The sequence below is a fragment of the Elephantulus edwardii genome, unplaced genomic scaffold (assembly GCF_000299155.1).
Source record: "Elephantulus edwardii isolate Elephantulus edwardi_28Jun2011 unplaced genomic scaffold, EleEdw1.0 scaffold00214, whole genome shotgun sequence".
Classification (NCBI taxonomy): Eukaryota; Metazoa; Chordata; class Mammalia; order Macroscelidea; family Macroscelididae; genus Elephantulus; species Elephantulus edwardii.
Window position 1 is genome coordinate 387,252 of NW_006399964.1, and position 27,129 is coordinate 414,380.

General features: G+C 41.1%; 1 protein-coding gene and 1 pseudogene across 1 annotated transcript in view; both read left to right on the top strand.

The window, feature by feature from the left end:
* The window catches only part of KIF26B (kinesin family member 26B), a 717,418-nt gene that overhangs the window by 50,339 nt on the left and 639,950 nt on the right, over nucleotides 1-27,129 (top strand). The gene's annotated exons all lie outside the window — the stretch shown is intronic.
* On the top strand, nucleotides 23,461-24,115 carry LOC102857342 (annotated as a pseudogene).

Genomic DNA, 27,129 nt, shown 5'->3' on the forward strand with positions numbered 1-27,129 from the left:
AGAAATATCATACTCCCTATTTTATGAAGAAGCTATTTAGTAATTTCTACCATTCCTGTCCTTAGGCATAAAGAAAATAGTTGGTAGGTTACAAGTCTACTTTAAAAAATTTTTTAAAACAAAAAAAAGTAACTACTTATAAGACCAGATAGCAAATCAGGGCACAAACAGAACTAGCGTTTGGATCTTCCATTAGAAAGCGTATCTTGGAGGAACAATCTCCTCCTGTACCAGTCAGCTCTGATTTGATGGTACACACACAAAATAATGAAATAAAAGGGGGGGGGGAAAGCGTATCTTATCTACTTGATAATCATATCTCATGAGATACCTGTTATTAAATATGATACATGTTTAAGCATACTGGCATGCCATATCTCCACAACCCAAACTTAAAAGCAGATGTAGTCAACCTCGAACTCAGAAGCTACAGAAAAACTAAACAATAAGAAGGAGGCTTGATGTGGTTTTAAACTCTAGGAAGCAGATAGTGCATATGGTTAGGGGAATCAATTTGGACCCTGCCCTCTGAGCTCTTTTGTCTAAGACGCTGTTATTTCACATATACCCACTTTCCCATCATGTTCTTCACAAGGAGTTGGCATATCTTCTGATCTAGCAATGAAAAGGTTATTGCCAGAAACTTGCATTGTATCACCAGAAAGGCACATCATCTCACAATAAATTGAGCCTTGGTAGTCTAATGTTAAGAAGCGCTGCAATCCCAAAGGCAAGTGGTTCAAATCCACCAGCTGCTCTGCAGGAAAAGGATGAGCAATCTCCTCCCATGCAACTGACTGCCCCTGAAAACTCGCTGGACGGTCAGCTACAACAACAACGTTGTTTAGCTAAAACTTGTATAATAATTTTTAACTAGATTCTATATTATTATAACAGTCAGACTATTTTACAGATTATAAATGATTCAAGGCCAAAATAATAATTGTAAAATTAAGCAGATTAAAAAATGCATATAAAGGTCAATACCAAGCAATATTATTTCTATTACTTAGAAACATAACTGAAATGAAATGAACCCATAGCAATCCTGGGAAAAGGATTTAAAAATGTAACACTGGTCTAAGGCACTACCTTAACTCCAGTTACACTTAGGTTATTATCTTAGTTCAGAGAATAAGGGAAAGGCAATGGAGACATATACAAAAACATTCAACTTTTCATGTCCTTTTAGTTGGGTGGCTATTCACTTTTCTGTTTCAAATTCCTTCTGTCGTTGCTCTGTTTCCAGATTTTCTTTCTAGCTTTTCTCCTGCTGCTGTTCATATGCTCTTTTTAAAAACTTTGATGTCTTCTCATGAAACATCAGCATCACTAGCTTGCTATGGTAGTGCTTAGCTTCAGCAAACAGAGAGAGCATTACAATAACCAGCACAGAGTGATACTCTCCAAATGTGAAATCTCTTGTTGCAGTGTGTCTAACAGTACAACTTGGTTCTGTGTCAGTTCCTGAGGACTTGGCAGATCTGGCAAGTAGTGAGAGGGCAGTCCCTGCACCAAGTGCTCCATAGACGTGTCCTCTGTTGTCAGGGGCTCAAACAAGCCTTCATCTGGAGAAGTGTCACCAGGCTCTCAGGAAGCCTGGCCATGACCCTGTCTGGTTAGGTCCTGCCCGCTGGGAAGAAGGTAGGGGCAGATAACAGAATGGACAGAAGCAGGATGATGGTACTTAAGTGACCTGTGAGAGCCCCCAGAAGCCCAATTATTTTTTTTTACACTTGGTTCTGTAGATACTAAGAGGTTAAGTCTAACGAGTCTTTTCTTATTGATTAATTATGGATAGAATAACAAACACTGCAATGTGAATTGACCCTCAGTGGCAGATATTAAAGCATACTAATATCCATGTGTATTCTTTGTCAGGATTTTGAGCAGTAAAATGAATTACTTCACAGAGAAAGGCATGCCTAGGTGGAGCAGAGAAAGAAAAAAGTTGTGCTTTGTTGACTATCCAAAGGCATTTGACTTAACGTGGATCATAAAGGTTTCTGGTTAAAATTGAGAAGAATGGTAATCCTAGAATATTTAATTGTATTTGTGCAAAACCTCTATGTAGACCAAGAAACATCTATTCTAACAGATCAAGAGAACCCTTCATTGCTTAAAATCAGGGAAGATGATACATAAGGGATGTATCCTTTGTTCCTGTCTGTTCAACCTATAAGTTGAGCAAATCATTTGAGAAGCTGATATATAAAGACTTTATGGGATACATAAACACTTTATGGGATACATAAAGACTAATGTGGCATTAGGAGTGGAGGGAGACTCATCAACAACTGGTATTATGGCAGATGACACAGCCTTGCTTGCAGAACATGAAGAGGACTTGATGTACATGCTGTTGAAGACCAAGGACTACAACCTTAGATATAGATTGCATCTCACCATCAAGAAAACAAAAATCCTCATGACTGGACCGGTAGTCAGTATCATGATAGATGGAGAAGACTGTACTTATCAACTGTTTTATTTTACGTGACTCTACAATCAACACACTTGATACCAGCAGTCAAGAAACGAAAAGACAACAATTAAAGAGTTTTTCTTTTACTTTTCAAAGGAGAAGAGTGAATTGGGGAGGGGCAAAGGTGGACAGGGAGAAAAGTGCAATAATGAATGAATGGAAACCCTAAGTCTCTATAAACTTTCATTAAAATTAATAATTTAAAAAAAAAGAAATGAAAAGATGTGTTGCATGGGGAAATCTGCTGTCTCCTCTCCAAAGTGCTGAAGAGCAAGGATGTGAGTTTGTAGACTAAGCTGCACCTGGTCCAAACATGGTATTTTCAGTTGCTTTTCATACACTTGAAAGTTGGACAGTAACTAAGGATGACAAAAGAAGAATTGATTCCTTTGAATTATGGTCTTGGAGAAAAGCAGTGAATATTTCATGGACCTTCAAAAGAACAAATAAGCCCATCTTTGAAGAAGTGCAGCCAGAATACTCTTTAGAGGCAAAGATGGAGAAACTTGGCCCCACAAACTTTGGACATACTGTCAGGAGGGACCAGTCATATCATGCTGGGAAAGGTGGAAGAAAGAGAGGAAGACTCTCAACAAGATTAATTGACTTGGTGACTGTAACAATGGGCTGGGACATATCAAAGCTGGTGAGAACGGTACAGCATATGGCAAGGTTCAGATCTGTTGTCCACAGGGATGCTGTGAGCTGTAGTCAATTTTATAACACCTAACAACTCTGGAAACTATGAATGTAGAGAAACGATGATAGTTACAGACCAGAATTCAAATCTTTGGTTCATAGGGTCACTATGAGTCATGCTTGACTCGAGGGCACTTAACAACAGCAACGACAAATAGAACATATGATGCCTCTCTTTGGGTCTGATTACTACAGACTTTCAGGAATATTTTTTATTTGTACTTTTAAGCCATCATTCTCTAAGGTTATTGTATTTTAAAAGGACGCTAAGTGAGAAAGTTTCCTTTCTGAATATTTGGCCTAGTTGTAGGACTAGGTATAGATCTTTTTCTAATATGTTTGACTGTGGCAAAATTTCCCTCCTGTAAGTATGAAATTGTTAGAAATAATGAACCATAGTATTTCTGAAAATATCTTTTTTTTGGGGGACCCTAGTTGATGCTAATTGTGCCATTCAGACAACAGGGATCAAAGATTGAAGCCAAGACAGGCCAATTAAGATGTAAGAGAACCCTAGCAACCACTGCAGAGATGGTGCTGTTGATAATCTATAATGACATTAGGAATTCACAAAGCCTTAAGTCACTTTTTCTTAGAGAGCACAAGTTTCCATGGTGATAAAGAATGTCATGCTTGTTGAATTAATGCTAAAAAAGTAACTTTATAGAAGATCCGCCACTCTGCCCACTGGTGATCCCTCAACCTTCAGAAGTTCAAATGAAAGACGTCTGAGTCTTTGTATTACAATCACTGGTTAATAGCTTTTGCTATACTCTTTGCAATGACAAGTCTTTGGATGAGAGAAACTAAATCATTGACAGATTAATTTTAGAAGAGGTGTTTTTAAATTTGTGAATAAGAAAGTTCCTCTTGAAATCAAAGTAAAATGTCTGTTTTGAATACAGATGCGGTTTATTGATTTCACACAGAAACATTGGCCAGGGAGCTTGTAGAGCCAGAAAATGAAAGACGGCTTACAATTAATGGTTGATATTTGTTAAGAGCTTGGCTCCATAGTCAGCAGTCTTGGCACCAGCAGCCAGGAAATTAAAAGGCGCATTGCCATGGGAAAGTCTGCTGTTAGGGACCTCTCCAAAGTGCTGAAGAGCAATGGTGTCTCTTTGGAGACTAAGGTGCGTCTGATACAGGCCATGGTCTTTGCAATCACTTGTTATGCATCAGAGAGTTGGACAATGACCAAGGAGGATAGAATGAGAATTGATGCCTTTGAGCTGTGGTGCTGGAGAAGAGTATTGAGAATACCATGGACTGCTAGGAAAACAAACAGATTTGTCCTGGAAAGGGTTAAACCGGGTGGCTCCTTGGAGGCAAGGATTCTGAGGCTCCGTCTAACATACTTTGGACATGTTGTGAGGAGAGACCGGTCCTTAGAGAGGGACATCATGCTTGGGAAGGTGGAGGGCAGGCGCAGGAGGGGAAGGCCCTCTATGAGGTGGATTGATTCAGTGACTGGGATAATTGGGATGGGAGTGTCAGAGACAGTGCGATTGGCACAGGACAGAGCGGAGTTTAGAGCTGTTGTACATAGGGTCGCTATGAGTCGCAAGCAACTCGACGGCACTTAACAACAACAACAACAACAACATTTGTTAAGAGTCGAAAATCTTCCCTTAATAGAAGGAGCAATGAATTCCTCATTATTTTCTTAGTTCCTCCTGCCCCTGTCTTTATCTGTGTATGTGTATGTGTGTGTGTGTGTGTGTGTGTGTGTGTGTGTGTGTAAAAGAAATAAAGATACAGCAGAAAACAGTCATCACAAGATTGTGATTACTGGCAATGAGAGGCATTAGATGCTCTATTTGTTGTTAGGTGTCATCAAATCTGCTACAGCTCACAGCAGCCCTGTGGACAACAGATCTGAACCTTGCCATATGCTGCACCGTTCTCACCAGCTTTGATATGTCCCAGCCCATTGTCATATATTAATCTTGTTGAGAGCACAGCAGTGTGGGTAGGACTACAGAAGCCAGGACAAGACCATATTGAAACCTACTTATCCAACAAATATTTGTAGTGGCTCTCTTGTAGGCAAGGAATTTGATAGTGCAGAGGATTTGAGAAAGACTAAGATAAAATCCCTGCCATTTAAAAGTCTCATTGTGATTGCACTTTCCTGAATCTTTGGTTTCAGAATGGAGTTAGCTAGAAATTGGGCTTTTTATGTCAAAATTGGGGGTTTTTTTTGCACTGAGGAATGTATTTTTTTGTTAATCTTGTGGTTTTTTTTTTTGGTTTGTTTGGTTTTGTTTTTTACCAAAATAACCTTATCTTGGTCAAGTAGGATGAGCATACAGGGGTCTCTGTGCCTTCTCGCCGTCTTCTCTGGTGGAGCCTGTAGAGTTCTCCTCTGCATTGGTCAGGATGTCTGTGCTTGTCTCAGCCTGGTCTTCCCAAATCCATTGTCTTCACATTCTTGCTGTCCCTACAGTCAGCTTTCATTGTGTTTCCCAAGTAAGTTTCTAATTTCATTTTCAGGTATAACTCTTTTATTATCATTGATCTAAAAATAGCTAGGCTCTCGCTTGAATGGCAAACTTAGTGTAAATTCTTTAGACCTCTATTTAAGACATGCTGTTCTTTCCACCTTTACAAAGTGTCCCCCATATTCTAGTCCAGTTCTTAGACTTTAGCACACTCCAAAGACCTTTGGAGGACTTGCAAGATGCAGGTTCTAGACCCCATTCTTGGTGTAGAATGCACGTAAGGATTTTATTGCTGGCATGTTCTCTTCTAATTCTTTGAGAATTGTCGTTGTGACCAACTGAGACTATTGGAGTTTAACGGACTTAAGTTCTGTCCTGATTTTTTAAAAAAATGTTTCTTAAGGGAGCTCTGGTGGCCTAGTGACAAGAAGCTGCACTGCAATCCCAGACGTGCATGGTTCGAATCCACCAGATGCTTTGCTGGAGAAGGAGGGACAGTCTCCTCCTGTACCAGTTAGATCCAGTTTGACAGTTCACACACAAAAAAGAAAAGAACAGAACATAAAAATTTTCTTTACTTTGAATACTGCCCCTGGCTTATTCTACCTGTCACAATCCTACCCATCCATCTACATTTTCTGGTGTCACCTTTCTGGAGAAAGTCCTTAGCAGTCCCTCTAGGTGGTTCTGAGAGTGTCCTCTGCATGGCCGTGGTTCCTGACCTCTTTCCCTGAAGCTCACCATGTTTACAGTTACTTATATAGCCTCTCCCCTTGTGGAAGTCAGGCAGTTTGAGAAGAACAACAAAACATCCCTTTCAGTCAGTACTTGGTACAAAAGAGATTTGAAATAAGAAATCCTATTTCTTGTTATTTCTGTTCTGCACTTATAAGTTTTGGCAAGTGCTCTACAATTCTCAGAGGGCAAGGATCATATCTAATTCATGCTGGAATCCTCAGAAGCACCTGCACCTAGCACATATGTATGTGTTTTAAAGAATATGACTGTCGTAATGACATTGAACGAGAATAACAGAGCAGTTTCCACTGCCCATTTCAAAGTGTTCTTCCTGGGAGAGTAATAACCGGCAGGGTGAAGGAGTGTCCCACCTCTCCTCTGATCTTCGTCTGATGGATACTATCCAAGGCTAAGTGTTGAAGGATAATACATAGGCTTATTCAGTGCCACATACCAGTTCATTAAAAACAATAAACGTTCTCCTTTTATTATGTCCAGTTTATGAGAGGATTACAGGGATGTGGAAGCAAGACAGCTAGGCAAGACTTCTGTCCTGGTTCTCAGGCCCGCCACTTCCTGCACATCTGAGCTAGTTAGCCATCCAACACAGAAGTCCTTGAGACTGGTAATGGTGAATCAAACAACAGGGACAGAGAGGAATGGGATATATTTAATCCCCCCCCCCGAAAGGACTGGGTTTTAGTTCTTGATAGAAAAAATTTATCAAAGCAGTCCATGCTCATGTGGACAGTGTAAATAATACAGAAGTAGATAGAGCGAAACGTTATTAAAGTTATCCCCACCCCTGCCATAGGAAGTGCATTTTTATAATTTAAAGTGATTTATAGTGTTCATTTCAGCAGCACATATACTAAAAATTGGAACGATACAGAGAAGATTAGCTTGGTCCCTGCACAAGGATGACATGCAAATTCGTAAAGCATTCCATATTTTTTTATTGTAGAATGTGTATGAGGACCCACGGGTGGTGGTGGGGGTTTGGTGGTGGTGGTTAATCATAGGGTCACGCAATTTGATGGGTGGAGGGAGGAGTGGGTAAAGGATATGTGAATGATCTGGAGTGAAAAACAATGTATATGAACTTTGTAAGTAAACCACTATAAAATAAGAATTTTATATTAAAAAAAGTTATTTATGGGGGGTACTTTACCATGGTAGTACACTAAGAGTAAATAACATAGATAATAATTTGCTACAGTTTTCAAATCCAGGATAATTCGGATTTTTCTGGTGTCCTCAAAGATAGGAAGCTCTAGTGGAGCTGGACAATGACTACAGATGATAGAAGAAGAATTGATGCCTTTGAGTTGTGGTGCTGGTGAAGAGTGTTGATTGTACCATGAACTGTTAAGAGAACCAACAGGTCCATCCTGGAGAGGGTGAAACCACGCTGCTTCCTGGAGGCAAGGATTTTGAAGCTCTTTCAGGCATACGTTGGGCATGTTTCAAAGGGGGACTAGTCTGTGGAGGACATCGTGCTTGGAAGGGTGGAGGGACAGTGCAAGAGAAGACGACCCTGGATGAGATGGATTGACTCTGTGACTGGGGTAGTGAGGATAGCTGTGTCAGAAACAATGGAATTGGCTTAGGATAGAGCTGGGTTCAGAGCTGTTGTACACAGGGTTGCATTGAGGTAGAGGTGACTCGACAGCACACAACTATAACAAGAATAACAGCAGCAGTGGCTTAGTAGGGAGCTCTGGTGGCCTAATGGCAAGAAGCTGTCCTGCAATCCCAAAGACTCGCAGTTCAAGTCTACTAGCTGCTCTGTGGGGCGAAAAGATGGGCAGTCTCCTCCCTTGCGATTAACTGCCTCTGAAACCCACCGAAGGGCCAGCTCTGGATTGAATTCAGCTCGATGGTACACCACCATCACCACCACAACTGTGGCCTAGTGCGCCCTCGTACTCTACTGGCAAGAAGCTGTGCTGCAATCCCAAAGGCACATGGTTCAAGGCTACCAGCTGCTCTGCAAGGGAAGGATGGGCAAACTCCTCTTGTACATTTAACTGCCTCTGAAAACCCACCAGAGGGTCAGCTATGTTGTGTACTCAAATGTATACAACAACAACAACAACAAACAATGGCTTAGTGGAAAGGAGTTGTGCCAAAGCAAAGGCACATGGTGTGAACACCCCAGCAGCTCCATGGGATAATGATGGGCATTTTTCTCCTGTGCCATTTACAGCTTCTGAAAACCTGCTGGAGGGTCAGCTGTTAGTCAGTTCTGACTCAGAGGTGTACAACAACATTGCTAACACTGCTATGTAAGTGGCAGTGTCTTTGAATTTCATATTTTTCAGCTTTTCATTGGAGCATTTTCGTGCCCTCTAAGCCTCACCCAGCACTCTCATCCTCAGAATCCCTCTGTCACGCTATAAGCAGAGAACACTAAAGCATGAAATCCTTTTTTGTGATCTTCATTCATACACTAAGTAATCACTCTCTCCGTGATATCTCGCTCACACCCAGTGTCTGCTTTAGGTTCATATCAAGATGACAGAGCCAGTGCAGGCTGTGGAGATGGACAGCATGCAGCTGTGTGCCTTCAAACAAGTCACTTGAATCGAGTTCTTAGGCTTTAGTTTCCTCATCTGTAAACAATAAAAATACTCCAAAATTTACTATAAGGATAAAGATAAATAATGATGCATGTGATGGGATTAAACAGAACCCGGTATTTGCTTACTATTTAAAGTAATAGTGACAGTCATGATGGGGCCAGTCAAGCCTACATCATTCCTATGAAGTTACTAACTTAGATAAGAAGGCTTCCTTGAGAAAACATAACAGGATTCTAATGTTGGAAGGTCAAGGACACTTAGTGACCAGCAGGGTTAAGGATGCTTCATGACCAGCTGAGAATCAGGCCCATGTGTCAGGGGAGAAAGCAGGAGAGAGGTGAGAGTGCAACTGAGAATCCAAAAAGGCGCCAGATCTTATAGGCCTAGGGGCATCTAATTCTCCACATTTAATGTTAGAGAGCAGAAAATCAGAAGGGAATGTCTTAGCCAACCAGTGCTGCTATGGTAGAAACACCCCAAGTGGATGGCTTTACTGTTATGCACCACAGAGTGGGAACTGACCCATAGTTGACCCTCCAGCAGGCTTTCAGAGGCAGTTAATCCCACGAGAAGAGAATGCCCAGCCTTCTCCTGTGGAGCAGCTGGTGGCCTCTTAACTGCATGAACTGTGTGCCTTCAGGATTACAAGAGCAGCTTCTTGCCACTAGAGCTCTGATTGCAAACAAATTTATTCACTCAGAGTTTAGGAAATTAGAATCCAAGTTCAAGATACTAGCTTTAAGTGAGGTTTTTTTTGGGGGGGGGGCTTATCGGGAAATTCTTGTCTTCCTTCAGCATCTGTAGGGTTAGCATCCCTTGAAGACCTTCATATGTTGGTATCAGCCTTGCTCTGGGTCTAGGAGGGGCCCTGTATCTAAAGGAGAAACCTTGCCCCTAGCCCTTCTTTGTAATAATGAGACCCTTTTCTCTACTTGCTTGTTTCATCTTTTATATCTTATAAGAGTTTAGCTTAAAATACAATCTAGTCCTGCCTTTTTAACATAGCTGCCACTCTTCTTGTTCCATTAACATCATAGAGATTAAGATTTACAACACCCAGGAAAATAACATCAGTTCACAAAACAGAGGATAATCACATAATATTTAGGATGAGAGCCTAGCCAAGTTGACACATATTTTGGGAGGAGGGGAACACAATCCATAAAAGAGAGCAAAGTGGTAGTGAATAAGAGTCGTTCCTCTTCTGTACATGTGCAGTGATTACTCCTTTAGGATGTGAATTTAAATGGACATATAAACTGCCCCTCTCCTTTTCATTTCTCTCTTTCTTCCTCCTTGGAGTGATCCGGCTGAGAAGTACATTTTGGGCTGTAGTGGGCATCTGTATAAAGGAGAATTCAGGTGTTTCCTTTGTTTGCATGGAGCTCTGGTGGCCTAGTGCTAAGAAGCCTGGCTGTAACCACAAAGGCATGTGGTTTGAATCCACCAGCTATTCCTTGTGAGAAAGATGGGCACTCTCCTTCCATGCAATTAACTACAACCTTTGTTTCCAGATTTAAATGATCTGTAAAATTTCTCTCTTTATGAATCCATCTGGCCATTCATTCACATGTTCATTTATTTGTTCATGTAGTTTGCAAGGATTAGTTGTAGACCAGCTTTGAGTAGAGGACTTGTGCTTGGTCATTTTGTCAAAGCAGTCCAGTCTCTGTCATTGCACAATTTACAGTCTATTAGCAGTAACTCAACAGGCACTTACCCTGGTCTCCACTTGGTATGTGCTATATACATATATTATGGGCTTTAAAAGGTGTGTGGGTTAGTTCTAACCCCCACAAGGAATTTACAGTCTTGTTGATCTCACAAAGCTGTTTCCTTACTGACTTACGCATTTTAATTTCCAAGTTAAGGATGGTGATATTCCCCAGTCTCATCTCTCCCTAAATCTCATTTTCACAGTGCTCAGTGAAGGACTGGGTGACTGTTGCTGCAGGACAGTGCATTCAGCGAGGAACAGAATTCATGAACCATTTTTATTTCCCTTTTGGTCTGGCTGATCTTGACTAGAGCCTTGATAATCTCCCAGACAAAATATTTAAATCTTTTACAGGATGGAATATTTTGAGGATGGAATATTGTGGCTGAAATCCTAAATATTTTGGGACATCATTAACGCAAGGTTAATAGCAGATGCTATTCAGCACAAGCTCAGTCCCAAGAAAATGTGTATCTTTGTGGAAATATGTGTGTGCACATGCTCGTAACTATTTATAGCTTCCCAGTTGTGTACTTTCCTTTCTCACACTTTGACTCCCTTTCCATATATTTTTTCTTTATTTACAGAAAAGAATTTTTAAAAAATTGTCAGAGTAAATAATGGCAGTTTGAATTATTCTTTTGTCCCTTCCAGGGGAATTGGACATTTCATAGAAATGAATGATTCTTTAATTGTTGAATTTCAGCTCAGTGCAAGACTAATTTTAAGAGCTGAATTTTCCACATATTCATGAAATAAAAAGATAATGGTTGTTGTTATGTGAGTCTGCCACATCCATAAGCGTGTAGTGCAGGGTGTTTTCCACGTGGAGTGAAGACCATTGTGATATTCTTGTTGATAGCTCTTTATTCTTGTCTTGTGGAAAAGAAGAACGAGACTTTTTCCTCCTGCTTGTTGCGTGTGCACCAAATGCCCAATAGTGAGACCTATAACAACTCTGAGAAGGGAGAACTTTTATCTTTGTGTTACCTGTGAGGTTGCTGAGAGATTATAAGAGTTGAGAAACTTGATCAAGATCACACAACTTGGAATTGGAATTGGGCTATCAAAAATAGGAAGACAAAAGGTATTAGTGAGCATATGGATCTATTGATGACCTCATTCCTTGTTGAGGAGATTGGTACAGCCACTTTAGAAAACAGTGGCTAGTAAGATAGACAATGTAGAAAAAAGTCTAGCAGTTCCTCAGAAAGTTAAACATAGAATTACATGGCTCAGTAATTAATATCCCAATTCTAAATTAAACCCAAAAGATTTAAAAGCAAGAACTCAAACAAGTCCTGTACACCCATGCTCATTATGGCACTGTTTACAGTAGCCTAAAGTGCCCATTAGTAGATGAAGGGATAGACAAGATAGAAGATAGATGAAGTGAGTCATACAGACAGTAGAGTACCACTCAGATAGATGATGTCTTGATACAGATGTGGATGAAACTCAAAAAACTCAATGGACCGAGTCAGTCATGAAATATTGTAAGGAAGGATTCTGAAGCTTTGACATACTTTGGACATACTGCAAGGAGGGACCAGTCCTTGGAGAGAGACAGTACTGAAGAGGAAGACCCTCAGTGAGATGGATTGATTCAGTCACTGGGGTAATGGGGATAGGTATGTCAGAGACAATAAGATTGACACAGAATAGAGCAGGGTTTAGGGCTATTGTACATAGGGTTCCTACGAGTTGCAGGTGACTCGACAGCACATAACAACCACCACCTCTTACATGGAATATCTGGAATATTTCACTGTGTAGAGCATCAAGTTTATTGGTGGTTATCAGGAGGAGGGAACTCCAGTGGTCCAGTGATAAGGAGTAGAGCTGCCAACCCATATGCACACAGTTTGAATCCACCAGGTACTTTAAGGGAGAAAGATAGGCAGTCTCCTCATAAGCGATTTACAGCCTCTGAAAACCTGCTGCAGGGACAGCAGTGAGTAGATTTGGACTGGATGGCACAACAAAAGCAACAACAAACGGGTGGGAGGAAGGAGTAAGGGACAAGTCATTCTTGGAGGCATTTGAGCTTCTGTTAAGTGTGACAGAAATAGAAGTAGCTTGATATGGAGTGATGATAGTTAAATAGTAATATAATGCTGATGATGTCACTGAATTGTTCATATGAAAAATGTTGAAATGATGAGAGCCTTGTTACATATATTGAACTACAATTGGAAAAAGGAAAAAAGTATTGGAGTTGGGCTGAAATCTGAGATCCTAAGTCTGGATCACTCTGCCTGCATGAAATACAGTCTGTATAGCAGCATTACCTCACCTGATTTTTAAGTCTGCACAACTTAAAAATACATAGGGGTCAGGTCAGTTCCATTTAAAAATAACAATCAGTTTCCCTATTTTTTTAATATTCTAAATAAAACAGTTTGGGTAATAGAGCAAGTATAACTAACTGCCCAAGACTTATTGATTGGTAAAGACTTTGCAGAGACATTTTTAATGCCAATAAGGATTGATTCTGAAACTTACTCTTGAATATAGTCAATGCAAATGAAGGAAGCAGAAGGTCATTACAAAGATATAGGGGTGTGGTGGACAAAGACCAAAATGAATGTCAAAAGAGACTCTGAAACTTGCCCTGGAACAGAGAACAGCCAAAATAAAGGAAAGAAATGCTGAAGTAAGGGAACTTATGAATATAGAGCAACATATTTAAACAAAGTGGCCAAAGTAGTATAACAGAATGAGCTGGAGTTAGAAAACCAAAAGGGAAGAACACACTCATTATTTCTCAAGCTGAAAGAACTGAAGAACAATTAAAGTTTTGAGTTGCAACCCTGAAAGATTCTATAGGCAAAATATCAATTGACTCAGAAAGCATCAAAAAAAGGTGGAAGAAGTGAATAGAATCACTGTACCAAAAATAATTTGATGAATAGCGAAGCATTTAATGAAGTAGCAGATAATTAAGAATGAATAGTAATGAAGAAAAAAGTTGAAGTTGTACTGAGGGCATTGACAAATAATAAGGCCCAAGGAATTGATGGGATACCAACTGACATGTTTCAACAAATAGATGCAGGCCTTGATGTGCTTACTTAACTGTACCAAGAAATTTGGAAGACTACCTGGCCAACTGACTAGAAGAGATTCACCTTTGTTCTCATTCCCTAAAACAGTGATCCAATAGAATATGGAAATTACTGAACAATATTGTTAATATCACATGCAAGTAAAATCTTACTGTAGAAGACTGAAAAATGACAGGGAACTTCCTGAAATTTAAGCTTATTTCAGAAGAGGCTGTGGAATGAGGGATATTATTGCTGATGTCAGATAATCTTGGCTGAAATCAGAGGATACTAGAAAGATGTTTAGTTATATTTATTGACTCATTATTATGTTTATGTGCAAAGGCATTTAACTGTGTGGATCATAATAAATTAAGGGTAACATTGAAAAGAATGGTTATTCCAGGACATTTAATGGTGCTCATATAAATTTGTACATAGACCAAGAAGCAGTTGTCTGACTAGAACAAGTGAATACTGAATATTTAAGATCAGGAAAAGTGTATTTAAGCATTTTATCCATTTTCCATATCTATTAATTCTGTATACTTAGCAGATAATTTGAGAAGCTGGACTATATGAAGAAAAATGTGACATTAGGATTGGAGGAAGGCTCATCAACAACCTGTTTCATGCAGATGGCACAGCCTTGCTTGCAGAAAATGAAGACTTTAAGCACTTAACTGAAAAAGATCAAAGACTACCGTCTCCAATATGGATTACATCTCAGCATTAAGAAAACACAAATCTTTACCACTGGACCAGTAGGGATTATCAAGATAAATGGGGAAAAGATTTAAGTACACAACAGTTTCATCTATAATCAACACCCATGGTAGCAGCAGTCAAGAAATCAAAAGATGCATTGGGCAATACTTCTGTCAACGACCTCTTTAACGTTCTGAAGATCAGGTGTACCTCATACATGTCATGATATTTTTACTTACCTTTTACACATCTGAAAGTTGGATAATGAATAGGAAGACTGAAGAAGAATCTATGCTTTTGAATTGTGGTATTGAAGAAGAGTATTAAATATTTCATGGATTGTAAAAAAAAAAATATGTCTCTCGTGGAGGAAGTACAGCTGAAGTACTCTTCAGAGGCAAGGATAGTGAGCGTTCACGTCTTCAGGAGGGCCTGGTCCTTGAGGAAAACTATCATCCTGAGATAGGTAGAGGGGCAGCGAAAAAAAGGAAGACCTTCAGTGAGATGGATGTGTGCAAGGTGGAGATTGTGATGATGGTGCAGGATGGGGCAAGGTTCAGATCTGTTGTTCACAGGGTTACTATGAGGAAGTGCTGGCGGCCTAGTGATAAGGAGCTACATTGCCATGCCAAAGGCATGTGGTTCAAATATCCCAGCTGCTCCATGGAAGAATGATGGGCACTGTCCTCTCGTGCAGTTTACTGCTTCTGAAAACCTGCTGGAGGATCAGCTATGGGTTTGTTCTGACTTAACAGTACTTAACAGCAACAAGGATTTTAGTCAACTCCATGGTGCCTAACAACAGCAACAACAACTTATGGTATTAGTGAAAAATATTATACATAACATAAACTCCCAGAAAGTCTTGGAGGAGGGATGGTGGGACTCCATTTTTATGCTTTGGTGTTATTACCAGGAGGAAATGACCTTTTGAGAAGGACACCATGATTGGCTTGAAAGAAGAGGACCCTTGATGACATGGATTGATGCAGTAGGCTGCAACTCTGGGATAACAGTGTGAGGATAGTGCAGAACGGGACAGCTTTTATTGTTTTACGGTGGATTGCTGGGAGTTGGAACTCTTTAGAAGGCAACTCAGAACAATTTGGGGCAGTTACTGAGCTCCAAATTCTTCCTATATTTACATTTAACCTGTTTGCCCTCTAACCTTTAGGCTTGTCCATGGTTTGTTTCTTCCAAGGCCATCAGAATTACAAATACAGAAAAGGTTTTTAGCCACCTGGATAATTGTACCTTTCCAACTTTTAAGACAGCCACCCAGAGGCAAAGACAGCTACAGTTAATGGCCTGTAATTCTAACCGTAGATCTTAACTTGAACATAAAACCAACGTTTTACTTCCTTAGATTCACAACCTGAAGAAATCAAAGCTAAACATGACCAGAAGCCATTATCCACTATTTAAAGCATGTTCTAAAAGGGAAACAGGGCTCCTTTTTTTTTAGGGCAGTAGGGTAAGGGGATCCATTTCTAATTCTGCCTTGAGTCTGTAGAAATTTCTTAAATAGGGATAATTTCTTACCCCCAGCTATTCTGCTCCACAGGGGTGCGATTGTATCTGAGGAGCCAACTTTATGCTTCAGGGAGAAGCCTTTTATTTCCTGTTGATGTTTTAAAGTTGCTCTTATTTGGGTGCTTTTAAGTTGTTTTATAAGTCAGACTGAATATTTAAAGGCAGGAGGCTTGCTGGTCTATGTTATGCTGGCCTTGGGGCGATAGAATTATAGAGCAGCTTTATTTAGGATTGCGAGACAGGGCATATGTCCTCAATTATTCCACTTTGAGTGACTTGGCTGTTTGTGCCAAATTGTTTCCCATCCCCCCTCCCAAACCCCTTCTGCACAAACCATAGACTGTTCCTACCCATATTCAATAAGACCTGGGCATTAGGGTAGGTAAGGAAAATTCCGATTTATTTCCTTGGGTCCTTTTCAAGGCTCCCCACTGCTCTTGCTGTGTGATATCAAATTCAATCCAAATAGGATCGAGTAAGTTCTTTTATACTTGAATAAGCAGCCTACTGAGCTTTAGGGAGAGAGAATGGGATTTGAAGTTAGGTAGGTCTCAGCCTAAATTACATTCTTGTTGTTTGAGCCTAGAAAAGTTGCATATCTTTTTTGAATCTCAGTTTCTTTATTTGCAGATGATTGAAACTACAGGTACATTCATTCACACAATAGAATACTACGCAGCACTAAGAAAAATACTGTGTAACATGGGAGAGACTGCTGCGTGAACTGACTCAGTCTCATAAGGACAAATACTGCATAAGACCATTATTGTAAAAATATAAGGATAACTAGAAATATGTATATAAAAATCCAAAGAAAGTGGATAGGTCGGGGGAGTAGAATGTAGGGAAGAGGCTAAATCTCTGGGATGCTAATATTATTTCTTAAAAAGACTATTTCCTGGCTAAACCACAATGGAATGTTTCTCCCTTCCCCCTCTAAAGACCCTTACTATAAAACCTGCCCTAATCCACTTTAGGGTATGGTATTTCCTTGGTTTGTCCCTCTGCCTGTTTCTCTCTCTGCAGACCAAGGAATCCTACCCAGTAGACCCCTTAATAAAGCTTCTTGGGCTTCCTTAAAAAAAAAAAGATCTAGTTCCCACCATTACCCCATCTTTTCAGGTCCTGGTTTTCAGGTCCCGGCTGGATCTAATTTCCTTTACTCCCTCCACCCAACAAATTGTTCAACCCTGTAATTTCCCCCCTCTCCACCCTCAACCCTCTTGTCTCACCCCTTCCTCCCTTGGATAACCATGCATGTTTTACTAGTTATCCTTCTCTTTTTACAAAAATAGTCATATGCAGTTCAATGATGATTAATTTTATAAAGCACAATGTATAGGAATGATAGTATGAAACGCAGGGCAAATGAAGGAATGTGTGAACACGGTGCCCATGAATGAAACACAATGCATATGAATTTTGTATGTGAATCAATAAAAAAAAATAATAAAAACAATAAAAAAGACTGACTTTGATACCTGCAAGAAAAATGAGGCTGGTTTCAGACAATAGATGTTAAGTGCATTCATGTTATTTTCCTATTGCATTATGGTTCCTAATATTTTTAACTCAAAAACCAATTTACTGATTTTATTAAAGTGCTAAAGTAAATTTGAATCTTGACTGAGAAATGCCCAGAAGAAAAAAATTTCAAGTTTAAGCATCATGTCATGAGGCCTATATTTATGATTGTAAATCACGTAACTAGTACTTCAATTATTTCACGTCTAGTGTTTGTACACTTAGAGGCAAGGATGGTGTCACTTCATCTCACCTACTTTGGGCATGTTAGGAGGGGCGGGCCAGTCTTTGGAGAAGGACATCATGCTTGGCATGCGGGAAGGTTAGAGAACAAGAGGAAGACCTTTAACAAGATGGATTGACACAGTGACTGCTGCAGTGGGCTCAAGTGTGTCAGATGACGAGGATGGCACAGGGTGGGACAGGGTTCAGATCCTTTGGTTCATAGGGTCTCATCAGCTCCCCATTGCACCTTATCTATTCCTTCACCACCCCGTCTATTCTCTAATCTCTGCTGTTTAGTGATTGTTCCTCACATTCTTCTTCTGTTCCCTTCTCTTTTCCTTCCCCTTTTAACAGTTATGCCTATATGGCTCCTATTCATTAAATGCATCAGCCATATTGTCTTTTCATCTCCTCTCGCTTTCTTGATCTACCCTTGTCTTGATCCTTATAATGTTCATTGTCTGTGTTTTCCATGTTTGCTCTCCCTACCTTCTACCCTACTTTCCCCCAGTTACTTTCTTATTTCCATAGTAAAGGTCTTATGCAGTATTTGTCCTTTTGTGACTGAGTTATTTCACTTAGAATAATGTTGGAAGTGGCATTTCCTGTGTTGTGTGCATGTCACATGCTGCACACTTTTATCTACCTGTGCCCTCTACTGTTTGCAGTGGCTGCTTTTTGGGGATCTGAGCTCAGCCCTTGCTTCCCAGTTTCCCTGGGATGAGCATTTTCTTGGAACTCTAGTCTCCTTTCTATCGTGACAACTTGAGTCCCTTGTCTTGCCATATTCACATGTCTTGTTTATTCCTATGAATCTGAAAACTGTGAATGTTTTGTGCCACTTTATTACCAAGTGATGAGAGCCAAAGAGAGGCAGATAAGGTTGGTGCTGAACATAAGTTAGGTGATGAAAGAGTTTTGGAGTAGGGTGCTTCAAAAAACAAGGTCGAGGTCCCCTGGGTAGTATATATGCCCACACTGTTCATGTCAATACACAATTGTTAGTCAGCCAGCAACCAGGTTTCATCTTTACATAGAAGTAACTCATTTCTTGCATCCTTCTGCATCCACTTTTACACTAGGCTCAGATGATAGTGAAACAGGGAAATAATGAGGGGACCAGAAAAGGGTCTCCTAATGGTCTGGACACTTCCATCAGGTTTGTTGTTGTTACATGCCATCGAGTCCGACTCTTAGAGACCCTGTGAACATCAAATCTGAACCCTGCTCTATGCAGTATCATCCTCATCATCTCTGTCACACTAGAGCCCAGGGTTACAGTCACTGTGTCAATCCAGCTCACCGAAGGTCTCCCCTTCCTTTACTGACCCTCCACTTTTCTGAGCATGAAATCTTCCCAAGAAATGGACCCTCCAAACAACATGCCCAAAGTATGTGAGATGCAGTTTCACGTGAACATCCTTCCCTCTAAAGAGCATCCTGGCCACCTCTCTCCAAGGCATATCTGCTTGTACTTTGGCAGTCTGTGGGGTATTCAGTGCTGTTTTCCAATACCATAGCTCAAAGGTGTAGATTCTTCTTCTGTCATCCTTATTCAGTGTCCAACTCTCAGATGCATAGCATCTTGGCCTAGACAAACAACAACCAAAAAATAGCATGGTGGATAATAATATTTTGTATGTGAATGATTCCAGCCAGAGCATTAAGTATAACTGCTATTTGGAGCATCACCCTAGAAATTGAACTCGTTTGGAACAGAAGTTAAATATGTCTCTTAAATTTTCCTTATGGCTCTGTCTTAACCCCAAAGGAAATAATCCTCTTTAAATCCTCAAGTTTTAAGCTTTTCCTCCTACAGAGCTTTTATTTGTGCGATATTTCTTAATTGTTTATTTTATGGCCCTGACTGGGGTTGTAAAAGGAAGGCAGTGTGTGTGTTTGGCATTCTCTGCAAATCCAGGCCACTCGTGTGCCTTCCAGCGTGCTGTCTCCCCAGCATGCTGGGTTTGGTACACATCAGGGTACTGAGTTCTATTAAAAGGACCATTACTGTAGTTTATTGTTTTTCTAAGTACACTTTATTCTAAAGCACAGTATGGGAGGATAATTGCAATACTTCACAAGTAGTATTGTCATGAAAGAATATGGAAAGCATAGGAATGTCTGTTCTGTAGGATGGAATAACTCAGACATGAGAATAATACTGCATGCTCAAATCTTCCTGTAAGAACCTAGGGGATCCAGTGACATGCATCACCACTACAATAATAATAATAATAATAATGCTGCAATAATGTCATCAGCCAGCAACACCAGTTACTCTAAGAGAGATGAGGTTGTAAACCACATTTCTACAATAATTGCCCAACTGGGTAAAAACAAGCATAGTGGTACCTGCTGGCCGAATCCCAGTGCCATGATGGGCAGTATAGGGAGAGGTCACCTGATGTTGTTCCATCTTCGTATCTGAGTCCATTGTTTGGATATCATGTAAGTCCAAATCGTTGAGCCTTTGCCTTGTTTCTTCTCACCTGCAGCTCACGTCTGCTTCCTCTTCTTTTACCTTTTTTCAAAGTATATTTTGAAAGCATTCACAAAAGGGAATATCTTAAGTAAGAATTAACGTATGCTTGTTAATCAAGCAACATATTATTAGCCATCACCAACCATAATACTTTGGCCATATTGCTAGGAGAGGCTATTCTTTGGAAAAGGACATGATGCTCGGAAAGAAGGGAGGGTCAGTGAATGAGAGGAAGACTCCCCCAGTGAGATGGACTGACACAGTGACTGCAGCAATGGGCTCTAGTGCATCAGAGATGGTTAGGATGGCACAGCACAGGACAGGGGTCAGGCCTGTTTTTCAAGGGGTTGCTGTGAGTCGTATTTTACTCGATGGCATCTAACAACAGCAGCAGCAGCAATCATGATGTGTTTTCCAAGTGATTGATCTTTCCTGCTGATACAGAGTCAGCAAAGCCTCTCCATGCTCGCTTCCAAGGAATAGGCTGGTTGCATCTCTTCAGTGATGGATTTCTTCGTTCTCTTGCTGGTCCATGGTCTATTTCCCAACACTAGCATTACGATCAGGGCTTGGAACTGGTTCATTTTGGTTTGACCTTCTGCTGAGAATATGCCTGTCCACCTAGATATGCTGAAACAGAATCTATATTTTAATAAGATCTTAAGTCTATGTTGGAACCACTGAGGAGCATGGCAAAAGCAAGAGAGAGGGAAAGGATTTTTTTTTGTTGTTGTTGTTGTTTTCCTTTTACTTGTAATTTGAGCTCTTCCATAATTATTCAAACTTTGCAATGTCCTGAGTATCAGGAACCCCTTCTTTGTTCTTGTTACCTGTTAATGTAACTTTCTTGAATGTGAACATCTTGGGGGTGCTGATGAGGGCAGATCAGGGGCATGAGGTCTGAGGCCAGGCTTCCCCCACCATCTTATCTGCTTCCAAAGAACCCCTGCTTCTTTTACTGTTGGCACTGGTCTCCCATATCCTGCTATTCTTGCACAAAGGGTAATTTATCTCTTAAATTGATTTTCTTTGTGAGTGGGAAAGAGAGAGGGAGCAGAAAACAATTTTTGAATTATATACTCTGTTTCCTTTACGCACTAATGTTTTCTTGACATTAGGAGAACAACTTGAGACCTGAGGCACAGCTGTGCATAGGTGTGTAGGCAGCTCCCGCACTGGAGAATTGTCCTTGGTGATGGCTTTGAGGATAGGACGGTCCTCCTGTTGCAGGAAGCTGGGGAGATTCTAGTGATCTGCACACATGAGCTTGGATCCTGGCTTGCATGCTATAGTTTGCTGCCAGGGCCCTGCTGTAGACCAGAGCTGCCCATGGGTGTAGATGTGATGAGGTTATCAACTCTAAGTCATACCACCCCCATGCACAGACCTGAGCCCTGTCCTCTTCTGTGCCACCCTCACCATGTCTGACACACTTGAGCCCATCGTTGTGGTCACTGTGTCCTTCATCTTCTTGAGAATCTTCCTCTTTTGTGCTGACCCTCTATATTCTAAACATGATATCCTTCTCCAGGGATTGACCCCTCTTTACAGCACACTCAGAGTGTGAGAGACTAGGTCTTAACAGCAAATTCTGTGAGCTTTCTGACCTGTAGGCAGGCCGCTTCTACTACTTCTTGTTTTACCCTTTTTGAAGTAAATAGTAGTCCATAAATGTTTATATTTAAAATGAAAATAAAAGTCTATTTTTGTTAATAAAATATGTCTACTGTAGAAAATTTGGAAAGCACAGAAAGAAACTAAGAGTATATATTAATCTATTGTTGTAATTGTGTACCATCAAGTTGGAACTGTATGAGAAGAGATTACCCATCTCTCTCTCACAGAGTGGCTGGTGGAATCGAATTGTGTGCCTTAAATTGTCAGTGCAACTCTTTACCACAAGGCTACTAGAGCACCCTAACATTATCTAGTTGTTGTTTGCTGTTGAATCTGAACCATAGCTGACCCGCTAGTGAGTTTTCAGAAGCAGTTAATTACACGGGAGGTGACTGCCCATCCTTCTTCAGTTGAGTGGATTCAAACCATGTGCCTTTGGGATTGCAGTGCAGCTTCTTACTACCAGAGCACCCTTAAAAAAACACCACAACTCTGTAACACCTGCCATAAAGAGCCCACAGGGCTAAGAGTCTTGAAGATTTGGCCAGCACAAATAATCAAGTCTGAACCATTTCAGGAAGAAGTGCTTATCTTGGAAGGGCGCAGGTTAGCTGTGTGGATGGAGAAGCCTGTGGCCCTGAAGTCTGGCATGGTCTCTAACATAGAGAAAGTTAGACTAAAGTTGTGCTGAATGAATGAATGAGTGGCGTGGAAGGAACACAAAGAACTAAGAACTCCACCAATAGGGTACATGATAGAATTTTGGGGATATCCATCTGACATGGAAACAAAATGTTCTGCTTTTTTTTTAAGACATAGGGGAGTTTTCTTGCATCTGGGCTTGCTTGGTAGTTTCTGCCTTCTAGTGCCCTGATTCTCACAGTCTCTCCCAAGTATTTATGTATGTACAGCCACTTTTCACAGCATCATCCTTTTTGGTAAGGAAATGAAAACTTTATAAGGATCAGCACAAAGCTGGTTTCCTGTGAGGTAGAGGTTAGAGATGTTGCACATGTCCACTTTTCCAAACTATTATCTCTAACATTAACTCCTCCTCCTCCCCAGTACTCCATCTCCTGCCTTGTGGTTGCTAGGTGTCATGGAGTTGACTCTGACTCATGGTGATCCTGTGAATAATAGATCTGAACCCTGTTCCATTCTGTGCCATCCTCATCAGCTCTGTCTGAAACACTTGAACGCATTGCTGCAGTCACTAAATCCATCTCATCTCTTTTGCTAAAGATGCTTCTAAGCATGATGCCCCTTTCTAAGGAATTGCCTTTCCTGACAACATATCCAAAATATGAGGGATGAAGCTTTGTCATCTTTGCTTCCAGGGAGCACTCTGGTTGCACCTTTTCCAAGACGTACGTACCTGCTTGGTCTTTTGGTCAACCATGATGGCTTTGCCATCACTTCTTCTGAGAACCTTTTTCGGTGTCCAGCTCTCACATGCATAGCCAGTGACTGAAAAGACTGTGGCTTGAGGGAGTTAGCTACCGGCTTCAGTGAGAAGACTCTGGCCGCTCGGCCCGCTCAAAGGGCCTTGGAGAAAGTGGTCTCCACATACCGTCTGACGTCAGCGGAAGTGGCTGGAACTCCATTTCCGGCAGGGAGTGCTGCGGTGACATCAGGCGCTCAGCTCTCTGTGGTATAAAGATGAAGAGACCTTCCCCGCTGCATACCCCACTTGTGCCTGAGGAGATACTTGCAAGAACTTTTTTCAAAACCACCGCACCCTTAATAAACAAAAGAAAAGAATACCCAGAGAGGAGACTTAACAGGATATTCTATGCAAGAGATGAATGCTGTAGTATCCGAAGTAGACCATTACACGCATTTCGTTTCTTGGTGCAAATAATCACATATAATAGCTAAGTGATCTGGATACTGCAAAGCACCATTAGAAGTTAGATTTCCACCTGTATTGGAGCGATATACATAGATAGTAACCCTAGTGAAGCCATATTTGGTAAAGGCATCCTGCACAGAGAGGAAACTTTGCAAACATTTGGAGATTATTTAATGTCCTAGCCCAGGACTTCCTGGCTAACCAAGAACTTGTACTTTGGAGTGTTCAATCTCTTTTGAATTTCACTCACTTCTATGCTCTCAGCTTGCCACAACTTTTTTTGATGAAGTTGTAAAGCAGATGATATCTGCCTTTGAGAGAAGAGCAGGTAAACTATATGGCCCAGAAACAAATACACCTCGAGAATTAATGCTTCATGAAGTTCATCACATGAAAAGGGAAAAATATCAACTATTTATAACTTTATTTGCTTTTCGAAGTGCTTTCCTGAGTTGAAAAGCATTCGTTAAACCCAGCTTTGATTATAAGGCAGCACCGTTGAAAATTTGCACGTAAGAATATGGAACAATGTGTACATGGAATTATTTCTTCAATCAAGTATAATTCAGAGTATTATGTGCATTAGCATGTTGTGCATTTACCATAATGAGGTATCATCATCATTGCTAGAATACTGACAGCACTATTCTGAGCAGAAATTGAACTGCAACTTTAAATTATCACCTACTTGAAAAGGCAAGTTGATTCATCCATAGCCATTGGTGAGAGTCAGCGCCCAGAGCCATCAGGGGCTTTAAGCTCATTGCCCACTGCTGTGGTGTGGACAGCTGAAACCCAGGCCCCAACAGGCACCTGGGGGGGGGGACCCCAGACTCTACTTCATGCTCTGCTGGAGAAGGAGGGGCAGTCTCCTGTACCGGTCAGATCCAATTTGACGGTACACACACACACACACACACACACACACACACACACACATACACTTTTTCTTCTTCTTTTTTTTAACAAAAGACTACTTCAGCCGTTGCGGCCCTCTGCCCGGGGCGGGCTGCCCTCGGCCCTCTGCCTGGGGCAAGCCGTCGTGGCCTTCTGCCTGGGGCGGGCTGCGCTTGGCCCCCGGCTCGGGGTGAACAGTCGCGGCCCTCAGGAGCAAGAAGGCAAGCAGCTGTAACCCAAGACCACCAGTAAGGTGATAAAGCGTCCTCCCTTCCTCCCTTTATATCTACGCCCCTGTTCAGCATGAAGAAGCCAGAGAGTCGGCATCCAGTTCCCAAATCAATAAGACAGTTGGTTTAATTACTATTGGAAAATGCTTGTCATTCCTCTGTAGCATCTGGTCCCCACTGGACCCTCATCATTTCCTTCACCTGCTGCCCCCACCGACCAAACTGTGCAGCTCTGCAACTGCATCCTGGCCCATCCTCACCCTTCTGCCCCCAACCCTCACCTCCTTGTACCCCCAATATGTTTTTCCCAAAAAAAGTATTATAAAAAAAAGGTTAGTTGAAACACATGCAGTATGACTTTATTAACCGTATCACATTCCTTATTCACAGTTTTTATAACTTACAGAATTTGCCTCATAGTTTAGAATATTTATGCAATCACCATATATTTAAATAAAACATAGGCTACAGGTACTGTTAATGAACATTGCCAGGCATTTTTAATTGTTTTTAAGTTGTCCTGCAGGCAGTACAGGATTCAGTACTAGAGTGAAGCTATTGTCCAGGTAAAGTATTTTTCTTGGTGAGTTATCCAGAGATTGAAGCTACTTTTCTAAGTAGTTGACAGCTCTCTCCCAGGTCCTTTTGCCCTTCTTTCTATAATACTAATTATGTCAAATCTTATCTACAATAGTAAGTGAAATAGATGAAAATGTTACTGTCTCTGGCATTATGTGTCCCTATTTTCTATTTATTGTGTGTACTCATTTTCAATAATGTATTTCAAACTAGTATTTTTTTTTTAAAAAGCAAATCAACATAAGGACTGAAGTGGTAACAGTAAAGTTAGTTTGTTTATTCTTGGGGGGGAAAAAGACCATGGTTTGAATCAAGTGCACCTTAGTATTCAAACGGATGCTTTTATAATTTATCCTGCTAAGATTACTAGCAGACTATTTATAAGAAGTCTCAGGACAATGTAGTCCCCACATGCTTAACCAACTGTATAAATCTATAATTTTTTTGTAGTAAGAGCTCCATCTGTGGCTCGCTTCCCCAATATTGTGGCCGCTGGGTTCAGTGATTCACTAAAAGGTCTCCCAGAGACTTGGACCTGTCAGGGGAATAAGTCATGTGACTGTAGGTATGCAGGCTGGTTGTGCAGAAGCTGGTGAGTGATGGGCCAGGATCCTGTAGGCTGTGAGTTGTGGCTCATCTAGATGGTGACTATGGGTGTTGCAGGCTGGATGCTCTGTCCTTGGTTAATGGTCCACAAGAGAAAATGCCAAGCGCTGAGGTTCCATGAACTTATATAAGCCTCTCGTAGAATGGGGCTTGTATCTCATCCTATTCAGTACAAATGAAACAGTTAATGATTGACTAGGAAAGCCATCTGGATGATACACTTTAGAGACCCAGCGTGGTATCATTGCTTTTCAGTATTTTGGAGAGACCCCTGGCAGCAGACTTTGTCACTGTGTCATACAGCTCCTGATCTCCGGGCTGCTGGTCCCAGGGAGGTTGATTGTTGGAATTCTGTAATCTTCTGCACTGTCTCACAGAACTTACAAGATATACGTTTACAGTTAAGAAGTTTATTAGGGAAGTAACAGGGTTACGACTTAGGATTGTGATCAACTTGAAAAAACAACTCAGGATCTAGTCCTTTTATCAAGACAGCTTCTTGCACTCTGCCACTGGCCCTGCTGGGGGCTAAGTGACCAAGAAGAAATGTCCCAGCATTTGATTCCATGCACCTCCTGGTGCCTGCCATCTTTTTGGATGCCTCTTGCGGTTTTCTCTGTTACATTTCCCCCTCTCTTTTCCTTTGTCTCCCTTTACGATTGGTTGGATGGTAAAACTGATTGGCACACAGTTTGAATCCATTAAATGCTCTCAGGAAGAAAGATGTCCATTCTCCTCCTGTGAAATTTAGTCTCTGAAAACCCACTGGAAATCAGCTATGAGTTGATTCCGACTCAAGGGTACTTACATCCCTTATTTACAACCTTAGCAATATATCTAACCCCCTTGGTGGGCTACAAGTGATTTATTTACATTGTGGCATCAGGATTGGTGGAAGGTCTATTAACAATCTCCATTATGCAGATGGCACAACCCTGCTTGCTGAAACTGAGGAGGACCTCATGCACTTGCTGCGAAGGGTCAAGGACTGCAGCCTTCAGTATGGACTGAGGCTCAATGTCAAGAAGACAAAGATTCTCACCACTGGACCAATTGGCAGCGTCAGGATGGATGACGAAGAGATTGAGAGTGTTCACAGCTTCAGTTTGCTCGGCTCCACAGTCAACACTCTTGGCACCAGCAGTCAGGAAATAAAAA